Here is a 20,972-nt window from a genome sequence, read left to right as displayed (position 1 = left end):
TTTCCTGCACAGAATGTACTCTGAATCGCTGCCTGCCAGAGAGTACGGCTCCCTAACGACAAACGCTCTTATTAAAACTAGTCCCTGCTCATTCTGTTTGAGGCCAGCGTTCGGTGACTGTACAAGTGTACGCAAGTAGCCCCATCCAGCGTCAGGCAGGATCGTTGGTCTAGTGGTATGATTCTCGCTTCGGGTGCTAGAGATCCCGGCTTCAAATCCTGGACGAGCCCTTTCACCTTAAGTATGAGTTCAAGGGTTCTCTGACTCTGTATGCAATTGCATGTGATACCACAGGATTTTTTTTTCTTTTTTTAAGCTGGGTGATAAAACAAATTGTGCTCTTCTTGGTGTATGAAAGGCATTGTTTTCCCTTAGAAGTTGACAGAGAAGAAAGCTCATTCTGACGGAGAAGAAAGCTCATTCAGAAGCTCAAGCCCGCTTGAATGTGTCAGTCAGAAACTAGACTTGCTGAAGTTCTCTCTGGAGCTGAGACTCAGTGAGTTGCCCAAAAATCACCCGAAGGGCAATCTGATTATGGAGGAGTTAGCCATGTTGTCCTCCCCACCTCTCAGCCCCCGCCAAAGCATTTACTTTTCTTTATCAACAACTTCATAGTCTGGCCATTTACTGCAACCCACATAGTACTTGACGTCACGTTCTGCAGCATCAGAGGCTGATGCTTTGGCAAAATTGAACTTTTTTCGCAGGTCTGTAGATGCTGTAGTGGGATTCAAAGCATTTTAAATCGCTCTTAACTGAATTACCGTGGCTCTTTTGCAGAAACGCTAAGCACGGGTATACTTGTTCTGTGGAGTTTCTTTGAACAACTTTTCATTGACTTTTTGCAGCATCGGCTTAGAGCAAGCGCAACAAGCACGCCCTAGTAACAGCCTCCCTAGGTGGAGGGCTGATGCCTTTTAGTTCAAAGTCAAGCCTACGGCATAGCCTATATGCGGCTGTTTACATTTAGAGCCCGCCATTTCTGTTCCATGTGTTTTTCTCCAATTACACAGCCATTTTGGTTATATGGACAAAACAAACGTATCAATGATGTTTTTCGATGACTAGATTAATTTAAAGTTCATGACTCTTTCCCACCTGTTTTGTGTGTAGTCTGCCTCTCTGCTTTCGTACGCAAAGCCTTCGTCGTAGGTCCAGTGCAAAAGCAAGAAGTGGCCTTTTCCCCTTAGGCCACTGGGCCTCTTGCGCACAGTGCTTTGTGTAATTTCAGCCTGAAAGGGCACATGCACGGGCAGGCAAGAATGATTCACTGACAGTCTGACGCACACAAAAACCCACCACAGCTATCCGAAGTTTGTCCGTTCTATGCTAACTCAGATCTTGCGGTCATTATTGCTTTGAACAAACCATCCTTGAATTTGTCGAACATCCAACTTAAATATAGCACATTAAAGACGACCCAGGTGGGACTTGAACTCACAATCTCCAGCTCCGGAGGCTGATGCCTTATCCATTAGGCCACTGGGCCTTGTCTGGAGTTCTTTTTCCTTTGATCAGTAATTTGGCTTCAAGGGGTTTCTAACGCTCAAACAGCTACACTTTCGTATCTCGACGCCAGGTCGTGTTCCGTCTTTGAGATGGGCTTCACTGAATTTGTGGCGCCCTCCCGAAAGACTTAATGTAAAAGAGGCTCGTTGGTCTAGGGGTATGATTCTCGCTTTGGGTGCGAGAGGTCCCGGGTTCAAATCCCGGACGAGCCCGGGGATTTCAGACCAAGCAGCTAGAGCAACAAGGTTGGATCCTTCCTTTTGCAGCACTGAGCCAAACTCAAAACTGTCATGTTTTTGAAACCCTTACTACTGCTTGTGTTCATCTGTACTACAACACAGTCAGATGACAAGCGTTTATTTCCTGCACAGAATGTACTCTGAATCGCTGCCTGCCAGAGAGTACGGCTCCCTAACGACAAACGCTCTTATTAAAACTAGTCCCTGCTCATTCTGTTTGAGGCCAGCGTTCGGTGACTGTACAAGTGTACGCAAGTAGCCCCATCCAGCGTCAGGCAGGCTCGTGTGTCTAGTGGTATGATTCTCGCTTCGGGTGCTAGAGATCCCGGCTTCAAATCCCGGGCGATCCCTCTCACCTTTAGTATGAGTTCAAGGGTTCTCTGACTCTGTATGCAATTGCATGTGATACCACAGGATTTTTTTTTTCTTTTTTTAAGCTGGGTGATAAAACAAATTGTGCTCTTCTTGGTGTATGAAAGGCATTGTTTTCCCTTAGAAGTTGACAGAGAAGAAAGCTCATTCTGACGGAGAAGAAAGCTCATTCAGAAGCTCAAGCCCGCTTGAATGAGTCAGTCAGAAACTAGACTTGCTGAAGTTCTCTCTGGAGCTGAGACTCAGTGAGTTGCCCAAAAATCACCCGAAGGGCAATCTGATTATGGAGGAGTTAGCCATGTTGTCCTCCCCACCTCTCAGCCCCCGCCAAAGCATTTACTTTTCTTTATCAACAACTTCATAGTCTGGCCATTTACTGCAACCCACATAGTACTTGACGTCACGTTCTGCAGCATCAGAGGCTGATGCTTTGGCAAAATTGAACTTTTTTCGCAGGTCTGTAGATGCTGTAGTGGGATTCAAAGCATTTTAAATCGCTCTTAACTGAATTACCGTGGCTCTTTGAGCAGAAACGCTAAGCACGGGTATACTTGTTGTTCTGTGGAGTTTCTTTGAACAACTTTTCATTGACTTTTTGCAGCATCGGCTTAGAGCAAGCGCAACAAGCACGCCCTAGTAACAGCCTCCCTAGGTGGGAGGCTGATGCCTTTTAGTTCAAAGTCAAGCCTACGGCATAGCCTATATGCGGCTGTTTACATTTAGAGCCCGCCATTTCTGTTCCATGTGTTTTTCTCCAATTACACAGCCATTTTGGTTATATGGACAAAACAAACGTATCAATGATGTTTTTCGATGACTAGATTAATTAAAATTCATGACTCTTTCCCACCTGTTTTGTGTGTAGTCTGCCTCTCTGCTTTCGTACGCAAAGCCTTCGTCGTAGGTCCAGTGCAAAAGCAAGAAGTGGCCTTTTCCCCTTAGGCCACTGGGCCTCTTGCGCACAGTGCTTTGTGTAATTTCAGCCTGAAAGGGCACATGCACGGGCAGGCAAGAATGATTCACTGACAGTCTGACGCACACAAAACCCCACCACAGCTATCCGAAGTTTGTCCGTTCTATGCTAACTCAGATCTTGCGGTCATTATTGCTTTGAACAAACCATCCTTGAATTTGTCGAACATCCAACTTAAATATAGCCCATTAAAGACGACCCAGGTGGGACTTGAACTCACAATCTCCAGCTCCGGAGGCTGATGCCTTATCCATTAGGCCACTGGGCCTTGTCTGGAGTTCTTTTTCCTTTGATCAGTAATTTGACTTCAAGGGGTTTCTAACGCTCAAACAGCTACACTTTCGTATCTCGACGCCAGGTCGTGTTCCGTCTTTGAGATGGGCTTCACTGAATTTGTGGCGCCCTCCCGAAAGACTTAATGTAAAAGAGGCTCGTTGGTCTAGGGGTATGATTCTCGCTTTGGGTGCGAGAGGTCCCGGGTTCAAATCCCGGACGAGCCCGGGGATTTCAGACCAAGCAGCTAGAGTAACAAGGTTGGATCCTTCCTTTTGCAGCACTGAGACAAACTCAAAACTGTCATGTTTTTGAAACCCTTACTACTGCTTGTGTTCATCTGTACTACAACATAGCCAAGATTCAGCCAGATGACAAGCGCTTATTTCCTTGCACAGAACGAACTCAGAATCGCTGCCTGCCAGGGAGTGTGGCTCCCTAACGACAAACGCTTTCTATTAAAACTAGTGCCTTCCCATTCTGTAAGAGGCCAGCATTCAGTGACTCTACAAGTGTACGCAGAGATCCCGGCTTCAAATCCCGAACGAGCCCTCTCACCTTCAGTATGAGTTCAAGGGTTCTCTGACTCTGTATGCAATTGCATGTGATACCACAGGATTTTTTTTTCTTTTTTTAAGCTGGGTGATAAAACAAATTGTGCTCTTCTTGGTGTATGAAAGGCATTGTTTTCCCTTAGAAGTTGACAGAGAAGAAAGCTCATTCTGACGGAGAAGAAAGCTCATTCAGAAGCTCAAGCCCGCTTGAATGAGTCAGTCAGAAACTAGACTTGCTGAAGTTCTCTCTGGAGCTGAGACTCAGTGAGTTGCCCAAAAATCACCCGAAGGGCAATCTGATTATGGAGGAGTTAGCCATGTTGTCCTCCCCACCTCTCAGCCCCGCCAAAGCATTTACTTTTCTTTATCACCCACTTCATAGTCTGGCCATTTACTGCAACCCACATAGTACTTGACGTCACGTTCTGCAGCATCAGAGGCTGATGCTTTGGCAAAATTGAACTTTTTTCGCCGGTCTGTAGATGCTGTAGTGGGATTCAAAGCATTTTAAATCGCTCTTAACTGAATTACCGTGGCTCTTTTGCAGAAACGCTAAGAACGGGTATACTTGTTGTTCTGTGGAGTTTCTTTGAACAACTTTTCATTGACTTTTTGCAGCATCGGCTTAGAGCAAGCGCAACAAGCACGTCCTAGTAACAGCCTCCCTAGGTGGGAGGCTGGTGCCTTTTAGTTCAAAGTCAAGCCTACGGCATAGCCTATATGCGGCTGTTTACATTTAGAGCCCGCCAGTGGGAACTAGTGCCTTCCCATTCTGTAAGAGGCCAGCATTCAGTGACTCTACAAGTGTACGCAAGTAGTCGAATCTATTGTCAGTCAGGCTCGTTGGTCTAGGGGTATGATTCTTGCTTTGGGTGCGAGAGGTCCTGGGTTCAAATCCCGGACGAGCCCAGCAGATTCAGAACAAGCAGCCAGTCAGATGACAAGCGTTTATTTCTTGCACAGAACGTACTCTGAATCGCTGCCTGCCAGAGAGTACGGCTCCCTAACGACAAACGCTCTTATCAAAACTAGTGCCTGCTCATTCTGTTTGAGGCCAGCGTTCGGTGACTGTACAAGTGTACGCAAGTAGCCCCATCTTCTTTGAACAACTTTGCATTGACTTTTTGCAGCATCGGCTTAGAAAAAGCGCAACAAGCACGCCCTAGTAACAGCCTCCCTAGGTGGGAGGCTGATGCCTTTTAGTTCAAAGTCAAGCCTACGGCATAGCCTATATGCAGCTGTTTACATTTAGAGCCCGCCATTTCTGTTCCATGTATTTTTCTCCAATTACACAGCCATTTTGGTTATATGGACAAAACAAACGTATCAATGATGTTTAGCGATGACTAGATTAATTTAAAGTTCATGACTCTTTCCCACCTGTTTTGTGTGTAGTCTGCCTCTCTGCTTTCGTACGCAAAGCCTTCGTCGTAGGTCCAATGCAAAAGCAAGAAGTGGCCTTTTCCCGGACGAGCCCTCTCACCTTTAGTATGAGTTCAAGGGTTCTCTGACTCTGTATGCAATTGCATGTGATACCACAGGATTTTTTTTTTTTTTTTAAGCTGGGTGATAAAACAAATTGTGCTCTTCTTGGTGTATGAAAGGCATTGTTTTCCCTTAGAAGTTGACAGAGAAGAAAGCTCATTCTGACGGAGAAGAAAGCTCATTCAGAAGCTCAAGCCCGCTTGAATGAGTCAGTCAGAAACTAGACTTGCTGAAGTTCTCTCTGGAGCTGAGACTCAGTGAGTTGCCCAAAAATCACCCGAAGGGCAATCTGATTATGGAGGAGTTAGCCATGTTGTCCTCCCCACCTCTCAGCCCCCGCCAAAGCATTTACTTTTCTTTATCAACAACTTCATAGTCTGGCCATTTACTGCAACCCACATACACTGGAAAAAAGGCCACTCCAAAAATAAGCAAAAAAAAAATTAATACAAGATATTTTTGCTTGTAATAAGCAAAAAAATCTGCCAATGGAACAAGTGAAAATTCTCTTGGTAAGATTTCTTGAAATAAGACATTATATTTAAGCCTTAAAAGATATGAGTGATCTTGAAATTAGCTGGGAAAACTCATTTTTAGCTATATTTTACTAGTATTGTGATGTTTTATGTCTCATAATAAGCTTGTCATGCTCAAAAATAGTATTTTCCCCTCAAAAGTAGCATTTTCTTTTGTCATCCTGTTTGTTTCAAGTGTATTTAACTAATTTTTAGTTCTATAATTGTTACACTGTTCTAGATTTAAGTCACCACCAACTTGAAATAAGATTGGAAATGGGCATTTTGAGACAAAATGCCTTGAAGTTAGTATTCCTGACTCATATTAGGCAGTGCTTTTTTGCCATAATAAGCCATAATTTACCATCCTGTCATCATCTCAAGTGTATTTACCTTATTGTAAGCTCAACAAAAGTAATACTGTTCTAGATTCAAGACATTTTACCTACTAGATTCAAGACATTAACTACTGTTTACTAGACCGAAAAAGTGAAAAATAGACTTGCATTTAACTATTTTTTTTTTGTTTTGTTTTTTAAACAGCAAAAAGTCCCAGAGGACTGCATAAAAGGGAAACAGCTTAATTTTTCTCAACATTTTGGCTCACAGTATTTATGGAACTGCATTATGAAAACATAGTAGAACATTTTATAGATTATAAATGTAAGATCCCTTTACCCTACTCCCACACCTAAACATACCCATTTTATAGACAATATTAAAAGGATAAAACATAATGAACATAATGTGTAGGGAAATGGCAGTTTTATTAACAATAAAGCATCTAAATATAGTTTGAGCCACTAATCCTACCCCTACACCTAACCATTTCTTAAAACTATGTAACTAATGTTACAATTATTAAGAAAAACAACAGACATAACGTTACACGTTTAATCGCAATAATTTATTTAGTGAGAAAATGTCAAAACCAGTACCAAAAGTCGTTCACAGGACGATGTGTCGCAGTCCTCTCTGGCAGTAGGCTATATAATATATTTGTATGAGGTAACGTTACAGAGCAGAATTTAATTTATTAATCCATGAAAACACTAATCCGGTTTCGGTTCGCTGTTCGCTCTCTGAAGGCGCGCGCGATTCTCCTTTTCAAATGTAGTACACCAATTAAACACGGCATGTCGCTATCTGTGACGAAACATGCGAGAGCCAATGAGCGTCTAATATCAGTGCCGTAAAACGTGTCGTAACGCTTCGGGCGCAATTTTTGAATTTGAATTCACCACGAGCGGGGATTTGGCGTTTACGGTCTCTGCTGAGAGAAATTATGAAGATCACTGGATGAAGGGCTGAATTTGGATCTGTTTCTTGCAAACAACACATGGATTCTAAAGATTTGGATTACACCAAGCTAATAAAATTAATGTCTTTTGTGAATTTATGTTGTGTTTTAGTGTATTATGGGTCTATAGGAGAAAAACGCCTTTTGTGTTTCACGATATATATGAGTTTTACATGACAAAAGTATGCAAATGTGTATGGTATTACTCGAAATATATAAAACTCATATAAAATTCATATATAAATCATTTAAATTTCTTATATTGAATTATATGCTAGTCAAATTAAAGTCATATAGAATTCATACACATTTTGTGTCATTTGTTTATGTGTTTCGTACAGATTTCATGTTTCGATGATCAACATCTGATTCACTTATATGCAGTTGGCAGATTCTTAAAGGGATACTCCACTTTAAAAAGAAAATTCTTTCATCATATACTCACCCTCATGTTGTTTTAATCCTTAATGAATTTCTTTCTTCTGCTGAACAGAAAGGAAGATATTTAGAAGAATATCAGTAACCAGACAGTTTCTGGTCTCATTGACTTTCATAGTAGGAAAAAAATATACTATGAAAGTGAATGAGACCAGAAACTGTCTGGTTACTGATATTCTTCTAAATATCTTCCTTTCTGTTCAGCAGAAGAAAGAAATTCATTAAGGATTAAAACAACATGAGGGTGAGTATATGATGAAAATTTTCATTTTAAAGTGGAGTATCCCTTTAAATTGTACAGTGCAGATGCCGGTTAGAGGATTACTGTCAGAATATCACTGATCTTTATGAAGACTGTTAATTTTTCTACAGGATTTGAAAGAGCAGTTGAAAAGCAATGATATTGTAAGATCGTGTATTAATTGTGAACTGTCTGGGCCTGTTGTTTGTGAACAAAATAATAACATATTATTGCAAATGAACAAAGCTGAGTCAAATATGTTTCTAGAACAGTGATTAAAATTGGCTGGAATATGTTTTTGTATATATGACATGAACTCTGGTGGTGATGCACTCTAAAAACATTTAATATGATTTACTCATTTTTTTGGTGAAACATTTTTAAACTTAGAATATTGATTAGATTTTTAAGCAGTGAAAGCAATTACTTACACTGTATTAACTGAGTAAATGTTAGTAAAACAAATTAAATAGATCTGAGTAACTGCATTTGGTACATTCACAAATAAACATGAGTAGAAATAATTACGGGGAAACATTTAAAAACAAATATTTATGAGTAATATAAACTGTGTTTATATGGCAGTAATATTAACTTTTTTATTTCCTCTAAACCTTTGTAAAAATATTCCATACAACCACCGGTATAACTACATGACATTGGCCTTTATTGTCGATTAGTAGCCTAACATTACAGCAAAACAGCATATATTTTATACTATTTTTAACACGTATGCAATATTGCCTACATCTAAACTCATGTAAGAAACATTTCGAAGTAAAAATTAAACATTTAGGCCTAAACATTAAAGTAATTCAAGTGTAATCAACCGGTCTGTTATCCAGTATCCAACGGATCAGCGCTGGTTCGCGTGCCGGAGATGGACTCGCCTCTGCGGGGGAACCTCTAACTTTACACCGCCGTCCTGCGTCACTCACAGCCGAAAGATGCTGCGACGCGACTGACTCCTCAACCTGCCAATAAACAAACAGTGCACAGTTCTGAGGACATTTTATCATCCAAATTAGTTATATTCATTATCTTTAAGAATATAGTCGTGTGTTTTATATGCAAGGCCTTACAATCACGCGAAAAGGCAGGCGCGAGTCGACACTCGTTTGAGGTGAGTAACATTGCGTCTCTGTATTAACATTGAGTCTCTGTATGTTCCTTCGCATTAAATAAAATTATTTAAAGCACATTAATGATTATACAGATAAAATAAAACATACACACCTGAATTCCACAGAGGAAATGCACCAATTATGCGAGGCTGAGGAGATGAGAACTGTTCTGCACTGGAGAGAGTTCAAACAGCGCGCGCGCCGCTCACTCGACTCCACCGTCGAGTTGTCGTGACGTCAGAGGGTGGGGGAGGGGTGCGTTGTTGTAATCATAGATATCTATGGTTGTAATCATAGACAGTAAAATATGAGTAAACTTAATCAATTTCTTATGCTTGTTAAATATTAATAATATTGATTTTATTTAAGTAATATTTGTGGTTCTTGAAACAGATTAGTTTAATTATCCATTCTCAAATATTGTGATGGAAATTTCACAAATATATTAGCTCAGTGTATTTTAAATAAATAATTGGTTAGTCAAATACTAAATTATTTTAGTGAAAAACTTCAAACTTAAATATAACTGTAAATTTCAGACAAAATTTATTGTTGGAGTTTTAGTCAATTATTTCGGTAGGCTATGTTCAACTCAAACTATCAAGTAAATGATATTCAGAGATTTTAGTTAATAAAGTTAATTATTACTGTGATATTTACTAAGCCACTGAATTATTTTTTAGAGTGATACGCATAAGAATCACTTCAACATTTAGGAAAGTTTTATGTTTGTAGGTTAAGAATAGAACTGTTGTATGCCATAGTAGTACTGTGATAAAGTTTAGAGAAATTGTCACAAATGAAAATTAAATCTGGTGATGCAGGATTTAAAATGAAAAATATTGATATGTGAAATATCCAACTGTATATTGTAGAACACATTCTAATAAAATATTTTTGTAATTAAAATGTGTGCTTGTGTGTGTAGTTTAAATGTTTAAAACATTATGTGGTTTTTGCAGCGTATATGTCCCTTACAATATTCTGTTGGAACATATAAGAATCACAGGAGTTTTTAGCAAATCTTTTCCATATGGGGAGTAACATTAAACCATTAATAAATGCGACTGAAAATTTAATTGATAAGACAATTTAATGCAATAGAGTCAAACCCACGATTTTAATATGCATAAGTTAAATAGGAATACATACAAATTTGTACGTCGGTAAAGTTGTTTATACGTAAATAAATTACATTTTTTTTGCTGTCAATATATGTCATTGTGAGTTGTTGTGAGTTGGGCATGTTGACCTGCAGTTTTCAATAAAGCAGATTTGTTGTCTCAATTCAAGTCAAGTCTGTTCCTTGAAACAAGACGATTCATCTTTTACAAATAACACAGCAGCTTATGACATGTCAAAAAAGCTTGTTTCATCTGAGATATGACTCAAAACAAGATATTTTTAAGACAGTTTCACTTAACAAGATATTCAAGATGCACTGTCTAAAAACAAGCTCCTCTAGCTCACTTAAATCTTGGTCTTTAGGTGATTTTGTCTTATATTAAGTGTGATGAGATATTTTGACTAGAAATTAGAAAAATATACTTGGCAAGATTTTGAGTTTTTGCAGTGTAGTACTTGACGTCACGTTCTGCAGCATCAGAGGCTGATGCTTTGGCAAAATTGCAAAAGCAAGAAGTGGCCTTTTCCCCTTAGGCCACTGGGCCTCTTGCGCACAGTGCTTTGTGTAATTTAAGCCGGAAAGGGCACATGCACGGGCAGGCAAGAATGATTCACTGACAGTCTGACGCACACAAAACCCCACCACAGCTATCCGAAGTTTGTCCGTTCTATGCTAACTCAGATCTTGCGGTCATTATTGCTTTGAACAAACCATCCTTGAATTTGTCGAACATCCAACTTAAATATAGCCCATTAAAGACGACCCAGGTGGGACTTGAACTCACAATATCCAGCTCCGGAGGCTGATGCCTTATCCATTAGGCCACTGGGCCTTGTCTGGAGATCTTTTTCCTTTGATCAGTAATATGGCTTCAAGGGGTTTCTAACGCTCAAACAGCTACACTTTCGTATCTCGACGCCAGGTCGTGTTCCGTCTTTGAGATGGGCTTCACTGAATTTGTGCCGCCCTCCTGAAAGACTTAATGTAAAAGAGGCTTGTTGGTCTAGGGGTATGATTCTCGCTTTGGGTGCGAGAGGACCCGGGTTCAAATCCCGGACGAGCCCGGGGATTCCAGACCAAGCAGCGAGAGCAACAAGGTTGGATCCTTCCTTTTGCAGCACTGAGCCAAACTCAAAACTGTCATGTTTTTGAAACCCTTTCTACTGCTTGTGTTCATCTGTACTACAACATAGCCAAGATTCAGCCAGATGACAAGCGCTTATTTCCTTGCACAGAACGAACTCAGAATCGCTGCCTGCCAGGGAGTGTGGCTCCCTAACGACAAACGCTTTCTATTAAAACTAGTGCCTTCCCATTCTGTAAGAGGCCAGCATTCAGTGACTCTACAAGTGTACGCAAGTAGCCGAATCTATTGTCAGTCAGGCTCGTTGGTCTAGGGGTATGATTCTCGCTTCGGGTGCTAGAGATCCCGGCTTCAAATCCCGGACGAGCCCTCTCACCTTTAGTATGAGTTCAAGGGTTCTCTGACTCTGTATGCAATTGCATGTGATACCACAGGTTTTTTTTTTCTTTTTTTAAGCTGGGTGATAAAACAAATTGTGCTCTTCTTGGTGTATGAAAGGCATTGTTTTCCCTTAGAAGTTGACAGAGAAGAAAGCTCATTCTGACGGAGAAGAAAGCTCATTCAGAAGCTCAAGCCCGCTTGAATGAGTCAGTCAGAAACTAGACTTGCTGAAGTTCTCTCTGGAGCTGAGACTCAGTGAGTTGCCCAAAAATCACCCGAAGGGCAATCTGATTATGGAGGAGTTAGCCATGTTGTCCTCCCCACCTCTCAGCCCCCGCCAAAGCATTTACTTTTCTTTATCAACAACTTCATAGTCTGGCCATTTACTGCAACCCACATAGTACTTGACGTCACGTTCTGCAGCATCAGAGGCTGATGCTTTGGCAAAATTGAACTTTTTTCGCAGGTCTGTAGATGCTGTAGTGGGATTCAAAGCATTTTAAATCGCTCTTAACTGAATTACCGTGGCTCTTTTGCAGAAACGCTAAGCACGGGTATACTTGTTGTTCTGTGGAGTTTCTTTGAACAACTTTTCATTGACTTTTTGCAGCATCGGCTTAGAGCAAGCGCAACAAGCACGCCCTAGTAACAGCCTCCCTAGGTGGGAGGCTGATGCCTTTTAGTTCAAAGTCAAGCCTACGGCATAGGCTATATACGGCTGTTTACATTTAGAGCCCGCCATTTCTGTTCCATGTGTTTTTCTCCAATTACACAGCCATTTTGGTTATATGGACAAAACAAACGTATCAATGATGTTTTTCGATGACTAGATTAATTTAAAGTTCATGACTCTTTCCCACCTGTTTTGTGTGTAGTCTGCCTCTCTGCTTTCTTACGCAAAGCCTTCGTCGTAGGTCCAGTGCAAAAGCAAGTAGTGGCCTTTTCCCCTTAGGCCACTGGGCCTCTTGCGCACAGTGCTTTGTGTAATTTCAGCCTGAAAGGGCACATGCACGGGCAGGCAAGAATGATTCACTGACAGTCTGACGCACACAAAAACCCACCACAGCTATCCGAAGTTTGTCCGTTCTATGCTAACTCAGATCTTGCGGTCATTATTGCTTTGAACAAACCATCCTTGAATTTGTCGAACATCCAACTTAAACATAGCCCATTAAAGACGACCCAGGTGGTACTTGAACTCACAATCTCCAGCTCCGGAGGCTGATGCCTTATCCATTAGGCCACTGGGCCTTGTCTGGAGTTCTTTTTCCTTTGATCAGTAATTTGGCTTCAAGGGGTTTCTAACGCTCAAACAGCTACACTTTCGTATCTCGACGCCAGGTCGTGTTCCGTCTTTGAGATGGGCTTCACTGAATTTGTGGCGCCGTCCCGAAAGACTTAATGTAAAAGAGGCTCGTTTGGTCTAGGGGTATGATTCTCGCTTTGGGTGCGAGAAGTCCCGGGTTCAAATCCCGGACGAGCCCGGGGATTTCAGAGCAAGCAGCGAGAGCAACAAGGTTGGATCCTTCCTTTTGCAGCACTGAGCCAAACTCAAAACTGTCATGTTTTTGAAACCCTTACTACTGCTTGTGTTAATCTGTACTACAACATAGCCAAGATTCAGCCAATGACAAGCGCTTATTTCCTTGCACAGAACGAACCCAGAATCGCTGCCTGCCAGGGAGTGTGGCTCCCTAACGACAAACGCTTTCTATTAAAACTAGTGCCTTCCCATTCTGTAAGAGGCCAGCATTCAGTGTGAAGGGTTGGTCAAAATCCCCTTGCCTCTTCAAATACATCTATAATCATATCCTTTTGAATGCTTATATACTTCCTTTATAAAAATCAATAATCAAATATATTCATTATCACATAATAATTTTTATATTCTTTGTGCTTGTGAAATTATATTGTCTTAAATGCATGTGATGTAATTAACCAGTTTCTTTTAGGTGCATTCCAATCTTACTTTGAGATTGCACGCAGTACACGCAGGACACGAAGGCCACGTAACCCACAAGGCCGTTTGTCTCTTTCTCTGGTATCAGTAGAGGGTCCTAAAGGCAGCGTGGACACATATGATTCTTCGCTGGACATATGGTCAAGCTATATTGAGCGTTACTATATCGAACTTTAATTGTTGTATTAAAATGTATTCTTTCCAGTATATTTCCTTCCTTCGGAGTAAATGCCAGTGATTTTCTCCCAAATGAGTGAATGTTTTAGCATTATGTTTTGGTATACTTAACTGATAATAAGGAGCTCAGACTCTCTTCAGCCTTGATGGGAGCTGTTATTTGCTAGTGTCTGTTATGTGTGTGTGTGTGTGCGTATGACATTCTATGTAGGTTCTGGACGTTCGGACCAGACACCCCGGCGCCCTTCTCTAACCTGCGAGGCCACCACAGACCTAAATCTAATGAGTGGACGACAACTATCTTGACTAATGGCGATAGGCACCCCTATCTCCTCACATGTGTTAAATTGTTTAGGCTCTTAATGTTTCTTAGCCAATGAGAATCATTCAACCTGTAAGCAATGACGTAGCTTAGACCTTGGAAATGGTATAACTGCTGTGATCTTTGTAACTGTAAGGGGGGCGGCCTACGAACTCCTGTGCGAGTATTGAAGCTGACTTCTGCTGATGAAACTGCAAACTATCTTCAGTAAATATTTTCTCTAATTTTTTATAATTCTGACACTGGGTCTTCATTCTTCATATCTGGTTCTGGGTCTTTAACTGTACACCCCTTACAAGTGACTCTACAAGGGTACGCAAGTAGCCGAATCTATTGTCAGTCAGGCTCGTTGGTCTAGGGGTATGATTCTCGCTTCGGGTGCGAGAGGTCCCGGGTTCAAATCCCGGACGAGCCCAGCAGTTTCAGAACAAGCAGCCAGTCAGATGACAAGCATTTATTTCCTGCACAGAACGTACTCTGAATCGCTGCCTGCCAGAGAGTACGGCTCCTTAACGACAAACGCTCTTATTAAAACTAGTCCCTGTTCATTCTGTTTGAGGCCAGCGTTCGGTGACTGTACAAGTGTACGCAAGTAGCCCCATCCAGCGTCAGGCAGGCTCGTTGGTCTAGGGGTATGATTCTCGCTTCGGGTGCTAGAGATCCTGGCTTCAAATCCCGGATTTCAGTTTATAGTCTGGCCATCTACTGCAACCCACATAGTACTTGACGTCACGTTCTGCAGCATCAGAGGCTGATGCTTTGGCAAAATTGAACTATTTCGCAGGTCTGTAGATGCTGTAGTGGGATTCAAAGCATTTTAAATCGCTCTTAACTGAACCGTGGCTCTTTTGCAGAAACGCTAAGCACGGGTATACTTGTTGTTCTGTGGAGTTCCTTTGAACAACTTTTCATTGACTTTTTGCAGCATCGGCTTAGAGCAAGCGCAACAAGCACGCCCTAGTAACAGCCTCCCTAGGTGGGAGGCTGATGCCTTTTAGTTCAAAGTCAAGCCTACGGCATAGCCTATATGCGGCTGTTTACATTTAGAGCCCGCCGTTAGGCCACTGGGCCTTGTCTGGAGTTCTTTTTCCTTTGATCAGTAATTTGGCTTCAAGGGGTTTCTAACGCTCAAACAACTACACTTTCGTATCTCGACGCCAGGTCGTGTTCCGTCTTTGAGATGGGCTTCACTGAATTTGTGGCGCCCTCCCGAAAGACTTAATGTAAAAGAGGCTCGTTGGTCTAGGGGTATGAATCTCGCTTTGGGTGCGAGAGGTCCCGGGTTCAGCTACGAGACTTGGCCCACAAAGCTTATGTCAAGCAAAAGACTGTGTCCAAAAACACTGTAAAAAACCACACCATCTTCCCTGTCTCCGAACACTATTCAGAGCTGACTCTAGAGGGCGCCCCACAACACCACAGACCTTTGTACAGAGAGTCAAGACAGTTCCAAGCCAGCAGAGGGCAGTACAACCGCAATGGTTCTCGACCGAAGCACCAGAGCGGACGCTCTGAAAGATTCTGGGACCGGCAACACCCATCCAACAACCCAAGGGGTGGAGCCACCTGGGAAGCCAGCCGGCGACCCAGAAAAAGCCGATCCCCATTGTCCGGAGCATCAAGCCCAGAAAGCCAGCATCGGAACCCCTCTCAACATGCCACTGGTAAGCCCAAGTCTGAGCCCACATCAGATCAAAACAGTGCAGCCACGTCAGAGAGGGCAGAGATCCTGAAGGTGCTGAAAGAGCTTCTTTACAGAAAACTCGCAAGAAAGACAAACCACACATCTTATGTCTAAGCATAAGAACTGAAACCAACGCCCGGTCTGTCTACCAACTGACTGAGCCAAGCACCCCGAACACTGCTCCTCAGCCAAAGACCACAGAGCTAACTGTCATATCACAAGGTGACAGCATCACCCAAGCTCCACAGCTGACAGCTGCACACCCTGAATGAGACAGCACACTTCCTCATATCAGGTACCACTATCCCAAGGTACCAGAAAATGCTGTTTTGGCTATCTACACCCGCAGACAGCCACACAAACCCGGTCCTAACCACCCATTGATCGTCACACCTGCCCCAATGACAACATTCCTGGGCAACCTGGTCGAAAAGGGGGTGGGCCGGTAACTCCTCCTGAACATCACGTTGGAAAAGCAAGTGAGCAGGGAACACACAGCATCACATCTTACGGTGATCTCATCTCACCTTTTCAAAAAGACTCCAATTTCAAGCTAAGAGACAAGATCGAACTCTTACACCTCAAACTTGTGAACTGAACGTGCAGTCATACAGCCAAAATGACATCAGGCTTGAACAGTTAGCTCACATTCACCTGACAATTGATTGTATGAGTCTGATCCACCCAATGCACACCTAAAAAATGAACACTCAGCCATCAGTGTCTCACTATTCAATGCTCGCATTAAGACACACCAGACCTTCCTTCTGCCAGCAAGCGCACCCGTTTTCCTTTAAACACGTACCCATCAACCATGGTTACGGCCAAAGGTGTCTGCGCTTTGAACCTGAACTGGAACCACCGGTGTCTGACCCATTACTTCCTGGTCCTTCCGGACCCGCCCCATGATGTCTACATTGAAGTAGACATCCTGACTCACCTCAAGGCTCATGTGGACATCATTAATGAGGTAGTGTGGGCCCCATTGACTTTACAGCCCCCTGTTGTTCCAACCAACACTGAGAACCTCCTGTCAGGTCAGACCATTCCAGAGGTTGGCACCCTAATCAACGAACAGGACACTTCGATACCAGCTTACACCAAAGGGGTCGCCGTCCAGCTCAACATGCATTGTGGTCAAACCCTAAACCACACGCTGGGCTTCTTTCAACCTTCACCCGAATGTGTTGAACTTGGACTCACGCTGGAAGCCACACCCCTTACTGAAGTGTCATCGCGTGTAGTCTACATCCTTTTCAACAACTGCGTGGCGATGGACACCACCATTCCAAAAGTCTATCGGGTGGGATGGCTAGTGAGCCATGACTTCCATGACTTTGAACTCACACTACCAATCATTGGGCCCATCCCATCTTCAATAATACCCGAAGGGAGCACAAACCACACAGTGTTCACAGCACCCTTCAAACTCATCTCCGTCACTTCGGTCATGCCAATGGACAAAGACCAGGTATGCAGAACAGCACTGACAGAGGACCAACACCTTGCAGTATACACAGTCTCCAGACAGCTTGCTTGCAGGACTGACGACACTGCTGCACCTCTGCCTGCCAACACGACAGACGACACACCAACATAGGAGCCGTTCCCAGGATTTGAGTCTCAAGTTCAGCAAATTCTAAAAGACGCTGACGCAATTAAAAATGATGCAGATCTACAAAGACTCAGACAAGTCCTTTACAAGTTCAAAGCATCCTTTGCCAAAGACTCTTTAGATTGTGGTCTCACCGAACTCCACACTGTGCGCATCCCAACGCACCCTAATGCTCCTCCCACTTTTGTCAGGCAGTACAAGATCCCCATCGCTTCACACGAACCGGTGCGAGAGATCATCGTATCCAGGCTTGAAAAAGGTGTCATCCGTCCATGCAACAGCACCCATTCTGCCCCCATCTGGCCCGTCCTCAAACCAAACGGCAAGTGGCGACCCACCAATGACTGCAGGAAACTGAATCAACAGGTGCCACTGTCCCGATGGCCCATGACCCAGCTGGAGCAAGGAATACCCAGAATCAGAGGAGCCACAATCTTCTCAACACTTGATGTGGCCTCTGGATTCTGGACCATACCTGTGCATCCTGAAGACCAGCACTAGCTAGCATTCACGTTCGGCAACCGACAAGTCACTTTCACCAGGTACCCGTTAGGCTATGCCAACTCACCTACTGAGTTCAACATCTTCCTGAACAAAGCATGCCCAGATGCCAGAATGAGAGGTAACCTTATCTACGTTGATGATGCTCTCATGAAAAGCACAACAGTGGCTGACCACCTGAAAGAGATAGACTGTTTTGAACCAATTATCCACTGCCGGCGCCAAGAACGCCCTCCACAAAGGACAGTGGTGTCGAACCAAAGTCAACTATGTGGCCCCACTCATCGGATCACAAGGCATCGAACCGCAGTCCAGCCGTATTCAAGCTGTTCAAAACATCAAGCCACCCACCAACATCTCAAGCTACAAGCTTTCTATGGGTGCGCAATTACTCACGGCAGCTCAGCAAAAGCTACTCAGACATTGCGAAACCTCTAACTGCCCTTCTGAAAACTGACTGCCCATTTGTATGGACAGAAATTAAAGACAATACCTTGAATGAGCTAAAACGACACTTATGCACAGCTACATGTCTGGCTTACTCTGACCCACAAAAAGAGTTCTATCTAGAAGCTGGGTTCTCCAACCACTGTCTCAGTGCTGGCCTGTACCAAAGGCATGATCAAGACAAAGGAGTCGTTACATATGCCAGCAAGACACTTCTCTCACCAGAAACTAAATTCTCAGACTGTGAAAAAGCTCTGCTCTGCACTGTATGGGCCATCCAGAGATTCTCCAACTACATTGGAGCCCATTGGAGCCAGTGCATCCGAGATGGCGTGGTCACCAATTCATGCATAACCACATGGTTAATGGCCCTCCAGGGGTGCAATGTTGAGGCACGTTATGCTCAAAATCACAAGTCTGCGCTAGGCCACGGCCTGGCAGCCTGCCAAAACTGCTCTGATAACACACCAGCTGCGACGGTGGATGTAGAAAAACCCCAACAACAACAACTGACCTGTCACAGGTACTTTAAAGAGAATGCGTGTCAAGGTATGCCCACAGCCTACATCGATGGATGTTCCTACCACCATGAGGGCACCCGTCAATCAGGTGCGGGCATGCTGTAGGTAAATGACATACCGTGGGCCCGACATACAAGTTGGGCCCGCAGTCATCACAATATGCTGAGGTAGCAGCCATCCTCATAACGCTGCACATCGACGCATAACATCAAAGAACTCCTTATGGGCACAGACTTTAACTATGCCAGACTCAGTTTCCCATACCAACTTCCAGACCGGAAACAAAATGGCTGTAAGACTTCAAACCACATGCCTGTCGCACACCAACACCGGTTCCAGGCTTGCGATTACATCACAAGAAAAAACAACATGATTGTCTACTGGAAAAAGGTGAAAGGACACTCAAGGCAACCGGGCCTTGACAAAGACTTGAATGACCAAACCCATACCCTCACCAAGCCTGGCGCACTAAACGACTAGCTGTGGTCACTTCAAACCTGCCCACCCACCCTGAAGTTTGAAGTGATTACACACAGCATAAGAACTTTACAACCTAAACTGTCTACCTCACAGCAGTTTATGCTAGCTCCGCTGTTTACAAACACAAACATAACGAACATGCGGGCTTCTGACACAATAAAGACTTTGCTTCACCACCTCTCAGACCCCTCCAACCAACCCTTGACTGCCGTCTACACTCACTGACAACCAGTTACTCAGAACACGGCATGACACCAAGCACATGCTGCGTGCACAGAGCTACATTCTATTTGTGCACCGTCTGACACCACAACGCAAAGACGTGTAATGCAACGGCGCAAAGGGGGGTTAAGGCCAATGTACGTCCATGACGCATCATGCGCTGCAAACCACAGCACCAGAGCCACTGACAATACACAGAGGCAAGCGACATGCCAGCAGTAAGATGTGGCAAAACATGGGCCTAGGCAAGCTAAACCTATTTGCCACCCATGAAATAAAGAGACTGCCTTGTCCAACCAAAGACAACCCTCGCTGGCTTTTTCCTCCCCTTTCTTTCTCTCTCTCCCTGTTGTCTGTAACAGGTTGCTGCTGTGGTTCGCCATGCCGTGCTGTCAGCCATCCAGAGGACAGCTGCCACCGAGAGAACAACTGAGACTCCTGATCACCGACTGCAGGACCTACACCCATCAAGCGCATGTTCGACTCATCCAGCCCCACAAGGCCTACAGAGCACACTACCCCAGCACCGTAGCCCAATACGGCTGGGCAAGTGCCCGATGGACAGAGGACTCCCTCTCTCACGCCAAGGCCAAGGTCGAACACATGTCCAACCAACTTGGGAAAGTGACTGTTACACAATCAGGACTCTTAAGCACCAACTAACACTCAAAACGGTTCCTGGGAGCGTTGCTCGGACCCCTAGCTGCCGCCAGAACTCTGTTCGACACTGGTATGCCAAGTGTCCACACAGCAAACATAGCCACTGTGAAACAGCATGTGGTTGAAATTCAGACTGAACATTCACAGCTAAAAGAGCAACTCACCACGCAGAGTGCATCTTTGCAAACCATCGGCAAGACATTGAGAGGAACGTGGTCATTCTCAACACTCACAGCATCCTGCTGAATCAGACCAGGAACTGCATGAAACCGCTGTTTACTGTCTTCCAGAATGACTTTGCCCAAACTCAGCTGGTTACAGCCCTGATAACAGACATGCTTTGGGAGGTTAACTCCTCAAAAGACAGCCCAGCCACGGGTAGAATCCCACCGTAGTTGAAACCCTTAAGCCTTGTGCTAACTATGCTGGTCTCCGCATATGATCTGGCATTGTACCATCTTCCGAGCAAAGAGTACCAGACAGCACTGGAACTCCCATCCTTCAAGAACTACAACTTCACCTTAGATCCAGAACTGGAACTCTGGATCGAGGAAAGGGGGTCCCAATTCATTGACATTGCTCCGGTCAACACAGCCATCCAAGCACTGTCTCGACTTCCCGTTCTGAACACTTCATCTGCGGTCCTAGGACCTCAGCCGACATTGTGCTGTGCATCTCTACAGGTAATCAGCCACACTCTGACACTATGAGTGGCATTCATTCTGTACAGAAGACTCCACCAGATGCGACACAGCCGAACTCACGAAAG

General features: G+C 43.8%; 9 non-coding genes across 9 annotated transcripts; 6 read left to right on the top strand and 3 right to left on the bottom strand.

Annotated features, from left to right (window-relative positions):
- Window positions 1–1,416: 1,416 nt before the first annotated feature.
- On the bottom strand, window positions 1,417–1,489 carry trnar-ccg (transfer RNA arginine (anticodon CCG)). The gene has a single exon. It is a non-coding gene; the product is annotated as a tRNA-Arg (tRNA).
- A 160-nt stretch (window positions 1,490–1,649) lies between these two features.
- On the top strand, window positions 1,650–1,721 carry trnap-ugg (transfer RNA proline (anticodon UGG)). Its single transcript has one exon. It is a non-coding gene; the product is annotated as a tRNA-Pro (tRNA).
- A 1,567-nt stretch (window positions 1,722–3,288) lies between these two features.
- On the bottom strand, window positions 3,289–3,361 carry trnar-ccg (transfer RNA arginine (anticodon CCG)). Its single transcript has one exon. It is a non-coding gene; the product is annotated as a tRNA-Arg (tRNA).
- Window positions 3,362–3,521: 160 nt separating this feature from the next.
- On the top strand, window positions 3,522–3,593 carry trnap-ugg (transfer RNA proline (anticodon UGG)). Its single transcript has one exon. It is a non-coding gene; the product is annotated as a tRNA-Pro (tRNA).
- Window positions 3,594–4,757: 1,164 nt separating this feature from the next.
- Window positions 4,758–4,829, top strand: trnap-ugg (transfer RNA proline (anticodon UGG)). Its single transcript has one exon. It is a non-coding gene; the product is annotated as a tRNA-Pro (tRNA).
- Window positions 4,830–10,908: 6,079 nt separating this feature from the next.
- trnar-ccg (transfer RNA arginine (anticodon CCG)) lies at window positions 10,909–10,981 on the bottom strand. The gene has a single exon. It is a non-coding gene; the product is annotated as a tRNA-Arg (tRNA).
- Window positions 10,982–11,141: 160 nt separating this feature from the next.
- trnap-ugg (transfer RNA proline (anticodon UGG)) lies at window positions 11,142–11,213 on the top strand. Its single transcript has one exon. It is a non-coding gene; the product is annotated as a tRNA-Pro (tRNA).
- Window positions 11,214–13,025: 1,812 nt separating this feature from the next.
- trnap-ugg (transfer RNA proline (anticodon UGG)) lies at window positions 13,026–13,098 on the top strand. The gene has a single exon. It is a non-coding gene; the product is annotated as a tRNA-Pro (tRNA).
- Window positions 13,099–14,416: 1,318 nt separating this feature from the next.
- Window positions 14,417–14,488, top strand: trnap-cgg (transfer RNA proline (anticodon CGG)). Its single transcript has one exon. It is a non-coding gene; the product is annotated as a tRNA-Pro (tRNA).
- The last annotated feature ends 6,484 nt before the right edge of the window (window positions 14,489–20,972 follow it).

This window comes from Siphateles boraxobius, unplaced genomic scaffold (assembly GCF_051911475.1).
Source record: "Siphateles boraxobius isolate OS27281-9 unplaced genomic scaffold, OSU_SipBor_1 25, whole genome shotgun sequence".
NCBI lineage: Eukaryota > Metazoa > Chordata > Actinopteri > Cypriniformes > Leuciscidae > Siphateles > Siphateles boraxobius.
Note: the sequence above shows the minus strand (reverse complement) of the source record. Positions and strands in the feature narration are given on the sequence as shown.